At 36.3% G+C, this 11761-nt stretch overlaps 1 protein-coding gene across 2 annotated transcripts in view; it reads left to right on the top strand.

The window, feature by feature from the left end:
• Positions 1 to 1595: 1595 nt before the first annotated feature.
• The window catches only part of robo1 (roundabout, axon guidance receptor, homolog 1 (Drosophila)), a 343575-nt gene continuing 333409 nt past the window's right edge, over positions 1596 to 11761 (top strand). Inside the window, exon 1 of one of the 2 annotated variants that reach the window (XM_051128853.1) lies at positions 1596 to 1844. The gene's annotated coding sequence lies outside the window, so the exon portion shown is untranslated. The remainder of the gene's footprint in view (positions 1845 to 11761) is intronic. The other variant, XM_051128852.1, reaches the window with a different exon arrangement.

Below are 11761 nucleotides of genomic sequence, written 5' to 3'. Positions count from 1 at the left end.
AAATAAATAAGGTTAATTTTGATTTCACGCTGACTTTAATACTCGAATTCGAAAACGCTGGTGCACTTTAGCTATTTTACAACTGCAATAAACAACTAAATTTCTGAGTTTTCATCTCTAAAAAGCTTAAGCCAACATAACATATACACAAAACTATGTAAGTCACAAGTAGCCTAACAAAACCTCTTTAAGTGCAGCAAATCACTTTATTACTAGGCCTTATCGGTATCTTGTCAATGTTCAACAAACCTTTATTGTTACGTTATCTATTATAATAATCAAAATAAACAATTCGTTTATGTCATTAGTTAATTAGCTTGGGTGTTCGTCATTTGTGGTATTGGTGAAACTGAGTACCTGTGGGTAATCGACAGTCTTGTAAATAATCGCGACCTCCGTAGGGCATAAAAGGAGGAAAAAGCCGTTACCCGAAGAACCCGGATATAAGATGCGCGGGCTTTAGTTTGTAAACAAACACGGCATACAGACCCTTTTCACAAGACTGTGATGACGCGTTTCAGCGGTTATCATCATCATAAATCCTTTAAAGTTTTTTATATTTTGATTTTTAAAAATATGTATGTACATTTATAATACTATACTTTGTATTATATCACCTTTTCATCAAGTTACAAAAAAACTAGTTAAGGCTATGCGAGGGTGTTTCTAATGCCGCGTCTATGGGAGGGACGGTAAATTTGACATCTCTCTTCTGACTGCCGATATCAGTCTAGCTCAGTTTTTTTCCTTTGACTGAAAGTCGTGAAAACACTATTCTGTAGTTTTTCTTTTGCTATTTGAGCAAAAAAATATATTTGTGGTACTCTCCCATTCACTGCTCTCGGATTTTACCCAACTATGACGACTTCCGTTATGAGATGTGAGAAAGGTCCATTAGCTGGAGCATAATTTTTACTCTCAAAAGCGTTTGATTGAGCACATATCAGTCTAGCGAAAATGGGTCCTTAATATTTTTGTCCTTGAGATGTAGATTGTATGTTATAAAGGCATATTTTATAATAATAATTGCTTTCCTCAGCTATTTGGTGTACTAGCACGCTGAGAAATATTTCGTGTATAAATAATTTTCACTCTGAATTTGCTAGTAAATTTCACAATGACAAAGAAGTAGTAACAAAACAAATTAAACGATCATTTAAAGTGGAAATACTGGATTAAGTAATTTCTTGTTTTAATTACAACTTTGTATTTAAATTACAATCCATATATTTCCTCAAAGTTGCGAGACACCAACCAAAAGCCATAAAACTGTTACTTTGATTTATATCGGAGCATTAGCTATCCTGTTTATTATTTATTATATTTAACAGCTTTGAGCTTGTAACTTTTTGTAAGACCGATCCTGTCGGTAAAATCAAATCAGTCAAAAGAGTTTGATTGTATTTTGTACATTTGGGTAAATTAATTGTAGAAAGGATGGACGAAAGAAGACGTATTCGGCATGATATAACGCAATGCTCGCATTGCAATAACTCATTTAAAGTTCAGTGGCGCTGCGGTTCAGCTTTAGGACCCGGGGAAGCAGAGCGCAGTGACAGTCCGTGGAGAGATCTGTAAGCTTTACCGCACACGCACCGCATCAGCAGCCCGTGAGAACGCGGCTAAAGACACTATCCACCGGTACACTCCGGTGCTCGTCTCGCTTCTTTTTCTGTGTGGCTGAACTGCCGTAAACTAAAGCTCACCTTCGTTTCCCAGCGCATGTAAATCTCCAGGTGCTGACCATCCATTGGAAAGTTACGCACGGCTCATTGGAGAGATGGAAGAGTAGTTTGACTTCTGTTCTTGGAATTATCAAGCATCGTCTGTGATCAGGAAAGTGGGTAAGAGATTCTCTTTCTTTATTGCGTTTTGTGCACTGAAGCCTTGCAGTCAGCAAGCATAATTTCTTGCATTTGAGTGTTCGGATCTGATTTCTGAATATAGGTAAGTTTAATGCAAAGTGTCTGAATCAGCTTGAAGGGTTTTGTGCATGAGGGAACTTTCTGTTGGATATGTATTGCATGCAACAGAGACGTTTTGAGCAAAAAAAAAAAAAAAATATTAGAAATTGAAAATGCTCTCATGTGTTAGAATTCATTGTATCAGCCTTAAGAAGGATGCCGATGATCTCATTCTGCATTTAATACAAGTACAATGCATTGAAAGTGAAAAGAGCTTTTTCTAGTGTCTTAATGTAATCTAGATTGATTTAGGTTGATTGGATATGTTGATCTTGGAAAATCTGAATATAATCAACTGGTTTAGGTGTGCTTTTTATATTATTATGCATGGGAAGAACTGAACCACTTTCATGCATGATGCATATATAGATCATTGACCAATCACTATAGCTACAGTTGTTATTATATAACAAAATACAATCTTTTTAAACTTTGCATGAGACAGTTGTGATTTCAGTCCATTTGAAAGTCTAATTGCTTCTGCAGAGAAAGTGGACTATAGACTCTTGGCCCTGAGATCAGAATTTTGCTTAGTCTTGCATTGAGCAGAACGGTGGACTGCTGAAACAGCGAACAATCACACAGCTTATTGGCGATCAGCCTTTTAACCCACATGTTCTGTAATTTTTCAAATCTTTTACTCTAATTAAATCCCAACAGGCATTGTGCTAAAGCTTTAGCCTGCGGTTTCACCACAGAATAGCCATGCAGCTTTTGGAATGGTGATTATAATGAATGAAAGTTTGAATGCATTGAAATCTATCGCATTTTTGGTTTTTGTGACACCAGCCAAGAGTAAAATCTTTGACGTCGGGTTTTTAAACTGTGTTAGGGTGTTAAACTGATATATAAATATTACAATATTTTTTCAAAGCTGTTTAAAGGGGTCTGGCTCTCACAAACCACTCATATCTTGAGCTCATGAAATTGGGAGCTGACTCTGGTGCTGAAAGCATGCATGTGTTTAGCCCGTTCAGAGAATTTTTCCATTTTAATTCCTGTTTTGATGTTAAAATTTTGTTCCTAGTTAAATTATCTGATACGTCAATCTATTTTTGGGCTATTAAAAGAGACTTGGTGTTTGTAAAACCCCAGACAGAGCATGTGAACAGTGTTTGGAAGTGAGAGCCGTCCCCTGCTGAAAGTTTCAAAGAAGAGCCAGGTGTGCTCGGAATACATAAATATATTTTTAACGGGTAACGTCCTTCATAAATGTATAAAACGGAGAATACCACCATGAATTAATCATCGCTCTCAACGTGCCACGTTTGTTTAATCCAGTGTTTGTAATATAGTCTTTTGTACTATGCTGCGCTATGCCCAAGAGAAATCAACCCAGTGCGGTCTTTCAATAAAGCTGAAAATATTTCAAATTACAGAAAGCGTGACCCGCTACAGTTCATTGTATATGTAATCAAGCCTCAAATTAAAATCGATGGTGAGGAGATGTTGAGCTTTGCTTTTGTGAATCTTTTCTAATCAAGGCATCAGAGATCAACATTTCATTTTCTTTGTGAGAGTATGAAACAATTCATGCTTTGAGAGGGAAAAAAAAATAGTGAACAGATGCCGCCAAAGTGATTGTATAGCCTCTCATGACATTTGCATGTGTGTGCATGTGTGAACCACGCAAGACATACGGTCTCTAAGGTATTCGGGCTGTCAATTTGATCTCATTTAGCATTGTTATCCAGCCAGGTGCTGTAATTTAAAATTCAACGTTCCAGCACACTCTTCATTTGATGATAAAGTACTTTTTGGTGGCCTCTTTTGGTGCCTCTCCAGAGGTCTTTGGCAGCTCAGTAAAGTGTGACTAGTTTTAAGTCCTATGAATTGTATTACTCATGGGTTTCGATTAAAAACTGAATTTGAGGGTTCTGAAGGAAGCAGGTGGACCAGTGGTCTGTAAAATACTCTATTTCTTGCTTGTATCTGGGCTCTTTAGGTGGCTGGACCCATGCGTGACCTCCATAATGTCATGTGATTCACCTCAGTGAGTTCTTCCCTGGCATGCCAATTTCTAGACAGCGTTGCTCGATAGACAGTTCTGGACCGGAGCCAAAGTCGCTAGATTGCCATCTCTTCTTCTATCTCATTTTTCTTCTTTCTACTCTGTGTAAGTCCGCAGGAGGTCTGACAGGAAATGCGTGACGGAACAGACTTTGCTTGGCTGGTGGTGTTTGGAAATATAATTTTGTAATCTCACATACACTATGCGGCCAAAACGATGTGGACACCCACTTGTAATTGTACAATTTTGTTTAAGCTATTTAATTCTAGATAAATCCAGCAGCCACTTTGGTGTAATTGTAATGCTGTTTTTCCAATTTAGAGCTCATGTCTCGTATAGTGGCCAATATTTAGCCATTTGGCCATTTTTGTAATGCATTTTGAGTAAATGTTGTGCAATATAAGTTTATGTACAAGCAATCCTTGAATTTTGTATTGCACACTAACATAAAAACGTTTGCAGCCGAAAAGATTTTTAAATATTTAAAAAAAAAAGTCTCTTATAAAATTGTAAAATATTCTTAAAATTTAAAATAAATGTTTCATCAAATCACTTTATATCCATTTAATACATCCTTGCTGAATAAAAGTATTAACTGCAATATAGATGCAAGCAGCGATTACTTTAAAATGCTTTAAGGCATTTAAGCACAGATGAAAAAGAGACATTATGTAGCAAATTATTGACAAATCCAGGTAATTTACCATAGAAATATTATGTTTTTAATGCTTATGACTGGTATAGTGCCAGCTATATATCATTTTTATATAATTTTTTTAAAAATAATTATTGTTATATATTGTTATTATAATTATAATTAAAATACTTAGAGATTTCAGAGAATTGTACTGCAGTGTTTTTTTCCGGATTGACTAAAAAACCTAGGGCTAGTTCAAAGAAAAATTTGAGTCGAATGAGTCGAAAGTTCTTCTTTTTGTTAATCATTAATATTCACTCTCCAGAGAATCTTTCTACACTGGATTGGTTCTGATTGGGTGAAAAACCTAGAACTAGTTTGCAAAAGTAGGTTTTTTAAAAAAAAATCAAAAATGGCCTAAAATTTTCATCAGGTTTTGTCCGGAGTGAGCCAAGGATTCCAACGACATTAGAAACTTGAACATGCGAATGACTATTTAGGGGTCATGAAGAATTTCGTAGTTTTGATTACTGTAGCGCCCCCGTCAGGCCAATTGGGGTGAGCCTTGGTGACATTATTGTTTTGTAACATTGGTGGAAGCATTCTGTATTAATGCTACATTTAGACAAAGTCATAATATTATTGGTTTGAACACACAGAAGGTGAAAACGCTATATTGTCAGCATCTGCTGACACAATTACTTCATGTCATTTACTCCTTGTAAATGTAAAAATCTTGTGATGTGAAATTTACAGTTGTCTTTGTAGTGGAAAGAAATATCAAACTGGATATAGTTTCAAGTTAATTTCCAAAATGATATCTTCTGCATTTTAATGTGTAGATATAAATGTGTGAATGGTAGCAACACAGATAAAAGATGCAAAGAAGTTGCATGTTGTAACCGGAAAAATTAATCAGGCTATTTTGCTGTAATTTGTTGTGCTTCATGTGTGAAAATGGCTAATTATATACAATTATATATAACTGTTTGCCTGCAACTTTGTTGCAACACTTTGGGGACCTTTCTTCATTGACAGTGTCCATAAGAAAGTGATTTACTCTTTTCACAAACATACTCTTTGCGTAAAACCATATTAACCTCTGATAGATTGACAATTTTAAGCTTATCTCAAGTCCATAGCATGTGGATTATGCCCGTAAGTAGTTTTTCCAATGCTGGTCAGGGACAGTGTTTGGGGATCAAGAGGTTGTTCTTGAGCGAATGAGTGTGAACATGAATAGTATCGTCATTCTACACCTGTCTGCGCTTGCATACCACACCCACGTGGCCCCATGCCCCTTTCCACTTCCGATCCGTCTCCGTTGCCCTTTTCTTGGATAAACGCGTACAATCCAAAAAGGAACACAACTCCAGTCCTCATGGCAAATCTAAAGCTTATCACAGAAATTGGATTTTAGACTGCGCGCTGCAGCCAGTGGGGACGGGCTGATACTGTCTGCCCAGACCGTGGGGGTTAAATATCGCACAGTGTCTAAGGATTTAGAATTGGAAATGGAAATTTTACAATTCCACAAAAGCGCTGCACACTGTATGCTCCGTTCTCAGGAAATGACTGGTTATCAGCGGACTTATCGTTGAACAACCGCAGACCTGAATAGCCCATGGCTGTTAATAAATCTCGCTCTCTCTCTCTTTTTCTCTCCTCTTCACTCGCACTCTGTCTTTGGGGAATTGTGGAGATAGATTATTTGTTGCGCATGTGGATGTGATCAGATGTCCTCTGGGTAGGTTTGCTTGAATTGTTTCCTGTCTTGTACCGCTGTCCACAGGAAGCCCAGTGTGCGTGACAGATGTCAGAGACCCAGTTTCCTGACCTCTGTGTAAGTGTGTAATCTGGTGGGAAGACCTGACAGATCGTAGCGCTCACCCTGATGTAGAGAAGAGCTACATATTCTATCAAGACCTTAAACAGGCAAACACAATGTTACCTCAAGGTTCTTTGTGAGAAATAGCCAGGCAGTTGTAGTTAAATAATAATGTACACGACTACACATTCTTCTACTTTAGGCAGAATTTGCAATGTCCCTGACCCTAACTAGTTCCCTAAAATACTCTTATATCATTCTTAGTGTTCACATACACTACCATTTCAAGGTTTTTGGGTTGGTAAGATTTGTAAAAAGTTTTTTAAAACTACTTAAGATGCATTTATTTGAATGCAGTAATTCAAATAAATATTGTGAAACAATATTATCTGAATATTTTAAAGAATGTAGTTTATTCTTGTAATGCAAAGTGAATTTTGACCATATTTACTCCAGTCTTCAGTATCACATGATTCTGCAGAAATCATTCTAATATGCTGATTTGCTGCTCAAAAACATTTTTTTTTTTTATCATTATCAATGTTGAAAACCGTTGTGCTGCCTATTTTTTGTTTACTTTGAATATAAAGTTTAAAAGAATTTTATTTAGATTTTATTATTTTTACTTTATATAAAAGTAGAAATAAACTTTACTGACACTTTTGATCAATTTAATGCATACTCGCTGAATTTATTAATTTTTGAAAGCAAATCTAAGTAGTACATCTTCTTCTAGAAGAACATTCTTCCAGACGATTCAGAGACTGGAAATGCAAAAAAGGACTATACAATCTGCTGCAGTTCTCAAAAGAAATATGATTTATTGGCAAGGCTGTCATATAGTAGTGATGTTTGATCATGATGAGAAACACAAGAACCAGTGATGCTTGGGTGAACCCCAGTAACCCTAATGCTAAGCTTAGTAGAAATTAACATTTTTTAATGTCAGGTTATGAAATGCAAAGCAATTAGTTGTTAATATATACAAATTAATAATTAATTGGAATTAATTTAACAAATGCTCATTATGTTATTCATAGTGTTATTCATAGTTCATACAAAAATCTTCAGCGCATATCGTATGAAATCTCTAAGCTGATATATCCTAGTCATTATCCGCTTGTAGTTTATCGTAGCCTTTGGCGCGCCCCACAGCATCACTGTGAGGGATGTGACTGCAAAGTCATCACACTAAGCGCTGAGAATATCATAACAGCATCAGCGGACACTCTACAAACACTAACTATTCTGAAAAAGAAGCCCCCGGTTTTTCATTTGTATCCTCAGCCGTGTGGTGTTTCATAATTTAGCAGGTTTTAATGTCATAAAACAGCTTGGGGCTCAGCGGGGGGTTGGGGAGATAATTGGGGTGTTTTTCATCTTCACTGGTTCTTAAATGTGCTTTTTAAGTCAGGACTTTCCTGTGGCCCATGTGAAGTACAGCCAGCGCTTCTCATCTCGGTCTCTGGAGGGGGAGGCGGGTGGGCAGGGAGGGGGGTCTTTTCAAATGGTCACTTCAGTAGGTGCTTTTCTCTTTCTACAGTCAGGCACGAATTGAAAGAAGCCACTTTACTTTCAATGACGTCTCTTATTCTGCCAGGCATTAAAAATGTCAGTTTTACCATAAAAATGGAGATTATTGTAATGCAGTTTTTGCACAATGAGCTGTGCCGTTACAGACTAGTTGTGCATGATGATGCTGAATGTTTCTAATGTGCTTGTAATTGCAAATTTTTCCTCAGTTGTTTGTTTGCACCTCCTGTTAAATTAGATGTTGTTCAGAGTAGTTTTAATGCATTGTTTTGTGTTTACAATGTGATTTCTTTTAGGTCCACCTCCAAGTCTCTTGTCGACTTGAAAATTTATGAGATTCTATTCACCTGTTTTAGAAAATTAATAGTCCACCTCTTCTTAACAAGCTGTGCAATTCATATTCGTAGCACAAACGTGGTCGGTCAAAAGCATTTTTCTCATTGCTGCTTCTTGCAGAACAGCTTTTGTTTGTACTGCTATGTGCCATTTCTGAGAACACGTTGAGCGTAGACTCCACAGTGCATGTGTGCACCGTCTGCGGTGGTTTGTGCTTCACGCCACAGTAAATGTGTCAAATGAGGCTTAACTCCTGTGCTAGACAGCATTTCTACCAGGGTCTTCAGTTCTTCAGTGTTCAGATTTAAACTGAAAATACCTTTAAATTCCAATTCAATTCCTGACTTTGAACTGAGATAGCAGAACTGTGTTTGAATGCAATTGAATTCAACTGCAATTTTTAACTAGAAAACTTGTCAAAACAAAACTTTTAATGTGTGCTTGATGAAACCGTGTTTGAAAAGTTCAAACTGGCCTGGATGAAGGTTGGAAATGACACCTATTTAGTTTATCTATTGTATGTAATAAATTAACTGTTATGGACAAGGGTGGAAGAAAAATAATGCAAATGTTATTTATACCTGTGATCAAAGCTAACTTTTCTGCATCATTACTCCAGACTTTAGTGTTACTTGATCATTCAGAAATCATTCTAATATGCTGATTTACTGTTCAAGAAACTTTATTATTATTATTATTATTTAAAACAGTTAAAACAGTCCTTTTTTTTAATGAATAGAAAGATCCAAAAATCATCATTAAAACCTTTAGTAACATTATACACTATACCATTCAAAAGCTTTGAGTCAATGATAGAAATAATACTTTTATTTAGCAAGGATGCTTTAAATTGATCAGAAGTGATAATAAAGGCATTTATAATGTTACAATATCTTTCTATTTAAGATAAACGCTGTTCTTCTGAACTTTCTTTTTATCAAGGAAAGCCGAAAAATTCTACTCAGCTGTTTTCAACATAATAATAGTGATGATAAATGCTTTTAAGCAGCAAATCAGAATATCAGAATGAATCTAAAGGATTACGTGACTGGAGTAATGATGCTAAAAATTCAGCTTTGAAATCACAGGAATCAATAACATTTTAAAATATATTCAAATAGAAACCAGTTATTTTAAATAGTAAAAATATTTTTACATTTTACAGTTTTTGCTGCACTTTGGATCAAATAAATGCAGGCTTGGTGAGCAGAAGAGAAAACATCTTACTGTGCAAAAACTTTTGACTGGTAGTGTATGTGACGCATAAATATACAATACTTACATTCAATAAAAACTTAGATTGATAGAATTGTTCATTTCTGTGGGTTTATCACTAGGGTATTATGGATAGTCTCTTAATTTTAGTCTGGGGACATCTTCCACTCATCTATACTCAAATCTACTCCCATTATATTTTGATAACAGACTCTTTCTCATTGGCTTAGAGTAAATATTTGCATATCGTCTTTCTTATAATTAATCGCAAACGCAACGCGTACACAATAGCTCTGCCAACTGGCGCTCATGAATGTCCTAACTGCTGCAATAACAATCAACTGTCATAATAGCAATGCACTGAACATTAACTCCGAATTATAATGACTAACACTGTTTTCCAAATCTTAACTAGCCGACTCGCTGCCAGTTTGAGGAGACACTTCGGCTAGTCACTCTGCCAGTTTGTAGTGCAAATGACATAGCGGTCTAGCTCTGTGATATTTTTTTCCCAGTTTGTTGGCATGGCAACTAGTTTCTACAAAGCCTTCAAACATTGCATACTGGGTTTTGTGGTCAGTTGCTTTTCAGTTACCCGCTTGCATGTTTTGGTTGGATACCATTTACTGTTTACCAATGATTGAGTTTGGATTCCTGCTGCCAGTTTGATCTTCATGTAAATTTCTGGTCTCAAATCTGATCAAAACTCCATTAGGCTGTTTGTTGCCAGGTTGGCGTTTTTGAAATTAGACTTACAGTGATGCTTCAGCTTTCATCCACCACTCGCAGTCACATGCTAACATGGCCACGGCAGTGAATCACAGTTTTATTTGAGACAATAGAGTTTGATGTGACAGGTGTACTGTGCAAACTGATAAGTCATCCATCAAATCCAAACCACTCAACACACACTTTTCTCAAGGTCAGCAATATTTAAAGAACAACGGGCGGTCAGATGCAAACCTTAATCAGCTGCTGGGTTGGTACCAACATTGAAGTACTGCATTATAGTTTGCATAGAACTGTTCATGCAAAAGATTTGAAATGTTTGTATGGACCAAAAATGCATAGACTGCTCCTGGAGAAAGTCCACAAACATCCATTTATGGTTGGATGGAATAAAGCATGTTTACATGAAGAGGTTTTTGTTGGAAATACTTGATTCTGATTGGTCAAACGGAACATTCTCATCAAATAGTTCTGTTTATTGATGCTAAACTGTATAATTGACAGTTCTGTCACAAGTCACGACCACTATCATCAAAAGCATACAGTTTAAAATGCCGGTATGGTTCTGTTCTAGGCAGGTTCTGTTCTAAAACTCCCTGCCCATCCATGTAGCCTGTCATGAATGAGCAGGGAGAGCAGCAATAACCACCTTAGGGTAAACAGAACAGAACCTAATGTAGCAGATATCATTAATGTCATTTTAGTGCAGTTTATTATTGAAGATAAAAGGAGTCTGATTCGAGGAACAAGGAATATCAGAAAGCCAAGTCCTAACTGTGATGAAAGGAGGAGCTGGGGATGGAGGAGGTTCATTTGCTCCAGAGCAAGTAATAAAGCTGGTGATTGATACTGAATAGATCTTATATGGGAATCCTGTGATGGGCCTCGTATTCCTATTGGTAGATGTGGATCAGCTGAGAGTCAGCTGATGCAAGCTCAAAGTGATCTCATTAAAATTTGTATGTATTTTACACACTAAAACGTACAATACTGCATTTTTCTGCATTTTAACTTACAATACTGACGTGGTACCTAAAACATAAAATATTTATGTATGAACAACTATACAGATTTACAAATGAATCGTTATGATAATTAAAATCGTGGCATTAACTTTTAATTATATTCAGTTGTCTTACCAATAGCGTTAGGTTTTCAATTGCATTATTAAATGAAGCTTACTCATTTACTTAATACAAAATGATAACATTTCATTCTGTGTGATTTCTGCTGCCAAATCGTTTTGATGTTAAACAATGCTACGCTTTGAACCCTTAAAATGAATAACATTTCTGCGATCGTTTAACCATGACTTAAGTTATATTTACTTGGTGTGTCGTGGGCCACAAATGGCATTTTCTCCAACATGCTGTGACTGACAGTAGAACCATAAAATACACCGAAACGCAACATAATTACAAAAAGATACGTTTTTGTGCACTGTAATCCAAATCTTCAGAATCCTGCGAGAAACAGAACTGAACTCAAGTCAGGAACCATAAGCAGCA

Source organism: Labeo rohita, chromosome 15, assembly GCF_022985175.1.
Source record: "Labeo rohita strain BAU-BD-2019 chromosome 15, IGBB_LRoh.1.0, whole genome shotgun sequence".
Lineage (NCBI taxonomy): Eukaryota > Metazoa > Chordata > Actinopteri > Cypriniformes > Cyprinidae > Labeo > Labeo rohita.
Note: the sequence above shows the minus strand (reverse complement) of the source record. Positions and strands in the feature narration are given on the sequence as shown.